This window comes from Lepidochelys kempii, chromosome 8 (genome assembly GCF_965140285.1).
Source record: "Lepidochelys kempii isolate rLepKem1 chromosome 8, rLepKem1.hap1, whole genome shotgun sequence".
In the NCBI taxonomy this organism is placed as follows: Eukaryota; Metazoa; Chordata; order Testudines; family Cheloniidae; genus Lepidochelys; species Lepidochelys kempii.
The window spans coordinates 98,878,063-98,888,450 of record NC_136387.1 but is presented as its reverse complement, the minus strand read 5'-3'; positions in this window follow the sequence as shown (position 1 = coordinate 98,888,450).

The following is a 10,388-nucleotide window of genomic DNA, read 5'->3' as shown; positions in this document are numbered from 1 at the left end:
CCCAAGCATCAATGCTATTATGATGTGTGTGGGTACCAAGCTATCACCGCTGCTCCAGGCAGGTTTGCAGACATAAACATCAGATCTTGTCCTATCAGCTAAAGTTGCCAAGTCACCTGCTTCCAGCCATCACTGAGTAGGCCAAATAAGTTGGTGGGAAGCCTGCCAAAAGAGGGCATATGGAATACAGATGAAACTCCAGTAGTTGGGCCACGGGCTCTTTCATACCTCTTTGGGCTTTTTCTCTTGCCAGCATCATTACAAGGAAAGTGAGAATTGAGTCCTACCATGGCGATGGGATTGTAGCGGGGAAAGGGGAGGCCAAGTCCGACAGTACCAGAGGGAATTCATTGGTTACCTATGAAATCATGCCTCCAAAAGATTTGGCTGGCCAAGGTGACCTCATCCCCCAAGAAGAGCAGCCTCTGAGAAAGTAAGTCCCACATCCAATTGGATCCTATCTCCAGGGGAGAGAGCTACAGATGCCAAGCAGCTGAAGGCTAGAGGGATCCAGTCTCTTGTGAACACATGCCTAAGTCCAGCAGTATTGCTGGGACAGGAACGGGGAGAAACCAGAGAGCCTGGCTGATCTGAATGAAGGCAGCCAAAAGGCGAGGAGTAGACAGTGGACGTGACTTGCAGAAGCCGGGCAGGCCCTTGAGTATCTTACCTGTGCAGTACAAACTTGCATTTCTCAACGTTACTCTAGTATGTCATTGAGACACAAGAGGGAAGTGATGGGCTGTGGGACTAGTGGGCAGCGTGAAACAACAGGCGACAAGTTCTCTGAAGTCAGAAGTGCCAGAAGATTGGGCCCAATATTTTCTTTCCATGCCAAGAAATACAGAGGAGCTCAGTGAAAATGGGGGGGAAAAAAAACAACCCAATAGAAGGTATAGTGCCAATAAGGATTAAAAGAACTAGCTCCAATGGGTGCTGTCACCCCCTCTGCCCTTCAAAGTCCAGATCACACTGTCTTGCAGCCTGATCAGGAATGGAAGGTCATGAGAGTGTCTGGTTCAATCAGTAATGCTGTCCCTGAAGAAGGCTTGTTCTAATTGGTGCTCCTTTCCCTTTGGGTAAAGAGCTGAGAGGAACAGGATAACTTTTCCCCCTTCTGCCCCCTTCCCTTTTCTGTCAAGTAACTGGCTTGTGCCCTATTTGGCCAATGAGTTCTCCTTCTATTTTCATAAACTAAACACAGCAAACACTGAACTTCTCCCCTCTCCCTCACGGCTGCTACCCTCCCTGCCACTCAGACTCTCAATGGAGGAGGGGCTCTCTCTGAATCTTCCTGTGACAGGTTCCACCTGGAACTGGGGTACCACTGAGCCCCTGAACCGCCAGCCTGGATCCTCTCTCACTGTACTGCTGTGATGCTACAGAGCCCTCCAAACTTGCACTTTCACCAGGATTCACGCAGGTAGGGACACACCCAGCTGCAGTTACATGCAGGCCCTCTAACTCCCAGTCTAGGACCCCAGAGCAGTACTGTCCTGCCATGGTCAAATCTGGCTACTATATCGGTTTAATAGCCGGTCGCCTCTACGGGAAGAGGACCATGCACACTTGTAGTAACCAGGCTGAGATTTTCCCCAGACACCTTAGTCAAACGCGCACTAGTTTGGATTAAAACATAAAATAAGTTTATTAATGACAAAAGGGTAGATTTTAAATAAGTGATAACAAACAGACCAAAGCAGATTACCTAGTAAATAAATAAAACCTCAAACTGAACTTCACATACTAGATAGGTAGGATATGAATTAGCAAATTCTAACCCTGAGTGATAAACAGGTTGGCAGACTCTTAAGGCACAAGCTGCCTTTGTTTTGCAGCTTGGGTTTCCCGGGTTTTCATACACAGGCTAGAAATCCCTTTAGCCTGGGACCATCACTTCCCCCAGTTCAGTCTTTCTTCCTCAGATGTTTCCAGGTGTGCTGTTGTAGGGAGAGTGAGGTACCATCATGATGTCATTTCCCCCTTTTATATCTTCTTCCCACTTGCTGGAAAGCTCTTTTGCTGTGACTTGGGTCAAACAGTTCCCATTGTATAGTGAGAGGTTTCGATTGTACCTAGTTCCTGGGGTCATATTGTGCATTTCCTCAATAAGCCATTAACATTGTTTGACCTTTTTACTGTTGTACCTGAAAGGCTGTTTGTGGGTTGTTTTCAGTCTCACAACGTTTTAGTAACATACATACGACGATAGCACATACAATCCAACGAGATATTACTATCTAGCAGATCAAGACTTTTAGAATGATACCTCACAAGGCAAACTTTGTGCAAAACGTATCCTAATTATATGACAGTGGTGAATAAGGCAGTGCCAGGATGTCACAGTTCCTGTCCCACCTTTCCCAGGCTCTTGCCAAATCTTGTTGCTTCTCCCACCCAAGCATTCCTCAAATGGCCCCTTCCTCTCTATCCCCTCTGCCAAACCCTAGGAATTCCCCCTTGCTTGGACTACTATCACCTTCTCTCCCAGCTCCTCAGTCCTGCCTTCTTCATTCTCTGTCAACAGTCAGCAGCTCGAGTCATCTTCTCCTTCCCCCAACCTGAGTATGTCTTGGCCCATCTTCACCAGCTCCCTGGACCTTGGCTGGAATGATAACAGGTGCTGCACAGTGCTGCCCTGGCAGAGCTAAGCTCTGCGTGGAGTCTCCGAGCAGGAATGCTATGAGAGGTGCAGGTCTGGACTGAGATGTGCTGACGGAGTTCTGTCAGGAGGTATAGGCCTGGAATAACAAGGGTGGTTCTTCGAGTAGTGTCCCTATGGGTGCTCCGCTTCACGCCACGTGCCTTCGAGTGGAGATTTTCATTTGCAGTTTCCATTCAGCCCACGCAGGCACCCTAGACAATCTCGCATTCCACACTGAGGCTATATCAGGCCCTCAGTTCCTTCTCAACTGCCTCGGCTTGTGTCTGGATTGACAACGTGTGCCTCTTGCTGACTTCAGTCTAGCTTAGGTTAGATTTATTAGTGAATTGGTTAGTTGACTTTTATTTGGAGAATTGTTTGGTACTTCCTCCCTCATGGGAGCCCTTTGTCCCTCAGAGGCACATACCTGGTTCACTGGGTTTTAAACATTGCCTGAGAATCACTAGCATGTGGAGAGTTGCTCAGTACGTGGCTGTGCCTACTGATGATATTCCCTCCTTACCATAGACATTGCATTCATCCTTCTTGCTCTATTCACAACAGGCCAGATCCCCAAATACTCGCATGGGACCAGCCTAATTTATCTTTTAGTATTTGACTAATGGACCATAAAGGAGGAATCCATTACAAAAGCCTTGCAAATTGCTTCTTGTACAATCACCTGGGCAGAGCTGGGTTTTTTATTTTTGATGGGTGAGTAAAATGTCCTTAGATGTTTATCACAAGAAGCATCTTAAAAGGCAGGCAAACAGATTTTGTGCCTGGCCTGGTAAGTTTTCACAATAATTTGCGAGGCTGCATTAGAAGCGGTCATATTTATGTATCTTCGAAAATATGTGCTTGCAGAGTTAGATTTTCAAATCACAATATGGTCCCTATTAAAACGCCAAAAGTAATGAGATCTTATCAGCTACGAGTTTAAAAAAAATTAAAACACCAAAAACTGGTTGTTCAGTGTCTACAGCTGGGAAATCTTTAACACTTTTGTACTTATATAGTTTAAAATGACCAAACTGTCTCTGTTTTCAATATAAAAATATGAAATATAGGTCTGTGCTATGTTATAAACTGAGTTTTGGGCAGTGGAAAAAATTTTACAGCTAACTTATAAGCACTTGAGAATAAGGGGGTTGATAATGGAAAAGCTGACAGACCCTTAACTATAGCACCGGGATTTTTCTTGCTATTAGGACCAGATAAACCAACAAGGTAATTCAATGTAGTGTTCCAGCTCTGTGACGCTAATCTACTCCTTCTGGTCCCAGGTGTTTGGAGAAAGTTAAATATAAAACTTAATGAAACTGCAGTGACTAGAGCTGGATAGTTATCCCTGCACTTGGGAGAGTGAATTTGTCCCCATGGGATGTTTCTAAAAGGAAAGTGGTGACCATCTGTGGACTCCTAAAGTGCAGAGAGTGAGAGTATTCTGCAATTTTTCCCAAAGAAAATAAAATGGCTGAATAAATAAATCTGACTGAAATCTGAAAGTGGCTCAAAGCAAATGCAGTTATTGTTGGGTGCATCAGTTTTCCGGGAATCAAAAATTAATTTAGATAGAGAGCATTTCTGTAAAAGCAAATGAATGGAGGATTCAGTCTAGTTCCTTCTGGACCTCTCTAAGATTATCCCATGTCAACACCTAATATTCCAGGGTGGGAGAGCTTCAGTGATGCTCACAGATCGTCACTAAGGGGCATCTAATGGGAAGTGTCCATTTCAACAGCAGGGAAACTTGATTGGAGGGCAGTGTGGAAGGCAGACTCAGAATGCAAGGGGAGCACATGCCCAGAAGTGCAGGGACTGGCCCCGCCTCCTCCAGAGGTTCTCTGCCTTCTATTGGTCAGCCAAGGGGAGATGGGAGCTGACTGGACCTTTGCTCCTCCATTTACATTTACCCAGGTTTCTGGAGTCTCTTTTGCCTCATTTGTGCCTTTGAAAATCTCCCCCTCCTACTCCAGCACATGTTTACATCCATCCCTGTTGAGTAAAGCTCTCAAGCATGTGATTTAGTGCTTTGCTCAACAGGGATGGACTGCTGAGCCAGGGCCAATCCTGTTAGCAGTCTCAGCAAGTTAACTAAGGAATATATAGCTTAGAGTAGTCCCTCGAGGTGAGAGTTGTTGGCAGGACAGTGTGTGTGAGCCTGCAGTGTTTGTACCTATTCTGTGGACAAAAGAAGCTGAAGTCAGGGTGACACCAGCAGCAGGGGAAGTGTTGCTCATGCCACGCTTGTTAGATGGTTTTTAGGTGACAAAACTCATTATTGTTCCTTTTGTTTGTTTATTTTAACTCCCCCCCCCCAGCTCACTGAATGAGACTGTCCCTGAGTTGGTGTGGTCATCGTGAACAGTCCTCCCAAACACTGGAAGAGAAGGTTTATTAAAGGTGGGGCTGTTAATACTATTTATTATTAAGGTTGCCCAACACTTCCCATTATAAGACTCTATTTTCAGTTGCTTATAACTTTGGCAAATTTTAACCATTTGGGCTGAAATTTTCTAGGGTGGGTGTCTGCCTCAGCTTGATTGTTCCTGGAAAGATTCAGCCAAAACAATTCAGACATTTCTGAGAACAAGTTAGGGAAAAATACCTTGTTGTGCCCATATTAAAAAAAATGCTGGCTTTCTTTTCCCTGAGAACTTCCCATGTCCATATGCTTTGGAGCGGGGCCTTGGAATTCGTCAGGGCTGTTCGCTGTGCCTGTGAAAATTTGTCCAAATTTAGCCATGGTTATAAAACTTTGAAAATCTTAGTTTGCACATGGTTGGTAGTGACTTCTTAGATTTTAGCAGCTAAAATGTCTTGAGTCCATCCTCACTGGGCATGCTCTACCTTCGCAGAACTCCTAATGGTCAATCGACTTCACGTGAGCATCCCCACAGTGACTGACATGCTCCAGCCGAGGGATACATGGACTAAGCTGGACCATCCCTGCAACTGCAACTCCCACCTAGTCTGGGCAGGCACCAAAAATGAAAGGAAAGAGCCTATGTGCTCTCAATGACCCCTTGTAGTGGCACTCAGGCAGCACGGAGAAGGAAGCCACCTAACTCCAATGCAGAGGGGACAAGACCTAGAGTGTGGAGGTGGAGGGAAAGGAGCAGATGGAGACAAGGAGCTGGGAAACTGCACCTGGAGAGGAGGGAAGGAGGGAAACTGTGACAGGTGTTGGAGGCTGGGTATGTCAGAGAAGACTAGGCAATGGGACTGAGAGCCAAGCTGGGGTGGAGGGGAGGCTGGGATTCACTGAGCAAGGATACTGATAGTGGGGAGAGAATTGGCAGGTGCTGGGAGGAGCCTGGAGGGAGGGACAATGACTGCTGTGCAGAGACAGGCTGGGATGGGAAGCCTGAACAGTGGATACCAGGACTGGCCAGGTGAGGAGGCAGGGGTGAGGAAGAGACATGATTGGGACAGGGACATATTGGAATGGATGAGGGTCAAGCTTGGGGCAGAAGGGTCTGTCACCACTAGAGCACACACCCCTCCAGAGCCAGGAACTGAACCCAAGATTCCTGAGAGTCACTATTCTTCTGCCGTAACAAATATCTGTGAAACCCACTGGTGCCTAATTAGACATGCTTAGGACCTGACTTTTCAGAGTATTTAGCATTATAAAGCACTTTGTATGTTCATCATACAGCTCCCCCTAACTTCAGTTACAGATGTGAGTGCTCAGCATTTCTGGAAATCAGACCCAGGGTCTCAGTTTGGGCACCTGTAAAATGAGGAACACACAACAAATGGCCCCTGTAAAAGGTCTGGTTTAATGACTTTCACAGTATCACTCTGTGGCGAAAGCAGGACACCATTCAACTGTCTTAACCACGACACCATCCTTTCTCTTCCTACAGTCCCCTGCCTCTTTCACTACATGCCTTGCAAAGGCCCCCCATCCCTCTAGTTCCACAATAGGAACACACTTTCCAACTTCTGCTGCAAATGAAGCAGGGGTTCTACAGACAGCAACCTCCTTTACTACACAACCCTGCTCAGACAGGCTTCTGAAGTCAACTGGCAAGGATCCACTGGTGATGGTTCATATCAGCAGAAATGACACTGCATTGCAGGATATCTCGCAAATAGTAGATGATTTCAGGGAACTCAGAAACATGCTAAAGAAGAAGAATGACCAAGCCATCTTCTCTGTGCTCTTTCCTGTCCCTCGAGGAAAGGAACATAGCGTAACATAAGAACGGCCATACTAGGTCGAATCAATCCTCCATCTAGCCCAGTATCCTGTCTTCTGACAGTGGACAGTGCCAGATGTTTCAAAGGGAATGAACAGAACAGGGCAATTATTGAGTAATTCACCCGGTGTTGTCCAGTCCCAACTTCTGGCAGTCAGAGGTTCAGGGATACCCAGAGCATGGTGGTAGACCATCTTTGCTAATAGCCATTGATGGACCTATTCTCCATGAACTTATTTAATAATTTTTTAACCCAGTTATACTTTTGACCTTCACAATATCCACAGGTTGACTGTGTTTTTGAAGTTGTACTTCCTTAAGTTTGTTTAAACCTGATGCCTATTAGTTTCATTGAGTGATCCCTTGTTCTTGTGTTATGTGAAGAGGTAAATAACACTTTTCCTCCACACCATTCTTGATTTTATACTCCTCTATCATATCTCCCCTTACTCATCTCTTTTCCAAGCTGAACAGTCTCCGTCTGTCTAATCTCTCCTCTTAATATAGCTTTTTTGAGATGGGGTGACCAGAACTACATGCAATAGTCAACATGTGGGCATACTGTGGGTTTATATAGAGGCATTATGATATTTTCTGTTTTATTATCTATCCCTTTCCCAATTGGTCCTAACACTGTTCGCTTTTTTGACTGCTGCTGTATGTTGAGTGGGTGTTTTCAGAGAACTAGCCAGAAGGACACCAAAATCTTTCTTGAGTGGTAGCAGCTAATTTAGACCCCATCATTTTGTATGTAGAGTTGGGAATATTTTTTCCAGTGTGTATTACTTTGCCATTTTTCATCACTGAATTTCATCTGCCATTTTGTTGTTCAGTCACCCAATTTAGTGAGATCCCTTAGGAGTATAAATTCAGTCTAATTAGTATGACTGAAACCTGGTAGGATGATTCACACCATTGGACTGCTAACCTATTAAGGAAGGATTGAGTGGACTAAAGGGAAGGGGTTGGCACTCTGTTTCTGAGTCACTGATAACGGGGAGAAAAATGATCTTGAATGCTTATGGATCAATGTCCTAAGGGTAAAAGCACAAGATGGGGTATTAGTTGGTGTCTGCTACCGACTGCCAAATCACACTAGGGAACAGTGTGACCAGCTCCTTACACACTTATCGGCAACGTATGGGGGGGGGAAAGCTGCATGATCATGGCGGGACTTCAATCTGAGTGACATATACTGGAGGACTCATACTGCCCATACTAAAATATCCTTGGAATTTCTCAACATAATAGATGACAATTTCCGAACTCAAAAAGTGTTGTACCACTATGGGAGAATTCTTTATTAGATCATGTCTTAACAAACAGAGGAACTGATCACATAACTAAAAATTATGGTATTTCAGGTTCAAGTAATCATGACTTCATCACATTTATAATGTGCAACCAGAATAAAGTCCAGACCAGTAATGTATATGCTTGGCGATTTAGTAGGGCCAATGCCAAAAAGCTGAAAACAATTATGAGCCAAATAAGATGGGAGGAAGAATTTAATCAGAAAAATATGCATAATAATTGGGAGTCATTTAAGAACATGTTATTAGATGTCCCAAAGGCAACAATTCCCCAATCAAGAAGGAAGGTGGTGCTGGTTAAAAAAATGACCTGGTTTAGAGGGGATGTGAAGGAAACTGCAAAAAGTAAAAAGATATTTATAACAAATGGAAGAAACAGAAAGTTGATAGTAATGACTATAAATCAGAAATTAGTAATTATAGAAAGTTGATAAGGGAAGCCAAAGGACAAAAGGAGAACTCTGTGGCCAACAGAGTTGAGGACAATAAGGAATTTTTAAAATATATTTGGAACAAACAGAATCCTGACAATGATATTAGTCCATTACTAGATAGAAATGGTAACATTATCAATAATAATGCAGAAATGGCAGAAGTGTTCAACAGACGCTTTTAAAGTTAGACATCTTTAAATCAGCAGAGCTAAATAACTTGCATCCAAGAGTTTTAAAAGAGCTGGTTGAGGAGCTTGCTGGACCATAAATGTTGATTTTCAATAGATTTTGAAGCACTGGGGAAGTGCCAGAAGACTGGAAGAAAGCTAATGTTTACCAATTTTTAAAAAGGGTAAGCGGGAGGACTCTGGGTAATAATAAGCCTGTCAGCCTGACATCTATCCCAGGCAAGATAATGAAGTGGCTGATATATGACTCAATTAATAAAGAATTAAAGGAGGGTAATGTAATTAATGCAAATCAGTATGGGTTTATGGAAAATAGATCTTGTCAAACTAATGTGATATCTTTTTTTGATGAGATTCCAAGTTTGATTGTTAAAGGTAGTCATGCTGATGTCACATACTTAGATTTTTCTAATGTGTTTGACTTGGTACTTCACAATATTTTGGTTAAAAAACTAGAATGATATAACATTCACAAGGCACACATTAAATGTATTAAAAACTGGCTAGCTGATAGGTCTCAAAATCTTCTCAAAACATACCTTCTCAAAACAGGGAATTTTCATTGAGCAGGTATGTTTCCAGTGGGTTCCCAAAGGGATAGATTCTTGGCCCCATGCTGCTTAACATTTTTATCGATGACCTGGAAGAAAACAAAATAATCTCTGATAAAGTTTGCAAATGACACAAACTTTGGGGGAGTGGGTAAATAATGAAGAGGACAAGTCACTGATTCCAAGTGATCTGGATCACTTGGCAAACTGGGTGCAAACAAACAATACGTCTGGCTAAAAGTAAATATGCATCTTGGAACAAAGAATGGAAGCTATACTTACAGGATGGGGGACTCTATCTTGGGAAGCAGTGACTGTAAATAAGATTTGAGGGTTGTGGCGCATAATTAACTGACCATGGGCTCCCAGGGCGATGCTGTGACCAAAAGAGCTAATGTGATCCTGGGATGCATAATCAGAGGAATCTCAAGTCAGAGCAGAGAAGTTTTTACCTCTGCATTTGGCACTGGTGTGACCGCTGCTGGAATCCTGTGTCCAGTTCTGGTGCAGACAATCCAGGAAGGATGTTGATAAATAGGAGAAGGTTCAGGGAAGAGCCATGAGAATAATTAAAGGATTAGAGAAAACGCCTTAGAAAATAGACTCAAAGGGTATGTGTACCCTGCAATTAAACACCCGCAGCTGGCCCATGTCAGCTGACTTGGGCTTGTGGGGCTTGGGCCATGGAGCGTTTTATTTGTGCTGTAGTGGTTTGGGGTCAGGCTGGAGCCCATGCTTTGGAACCCCAGATGGGGAGGGACATAAACAGTATGTGATCATGTAATTAAAGACTATATCATAATGGATATGCACCAGAGGCCCAAATTAAGGCTGCAAGAGCAGCCTTAATTCTGGTATTCCTTAACTTTTTATTATGTGAATTTGCAACCTTCATAATGTTCTTTCAATGTAATTTTTTGTGTGTAATTACCTGAAGACTGCCCAGTGATTTCACTTGGAAGGTTATCTTCGAGTGGTCCAACCTGCCTTTGCAAGAGGCAATGTTTACTGCTGCAGTGCATGTATTTTGAAGCCGAGTTAGTGTGC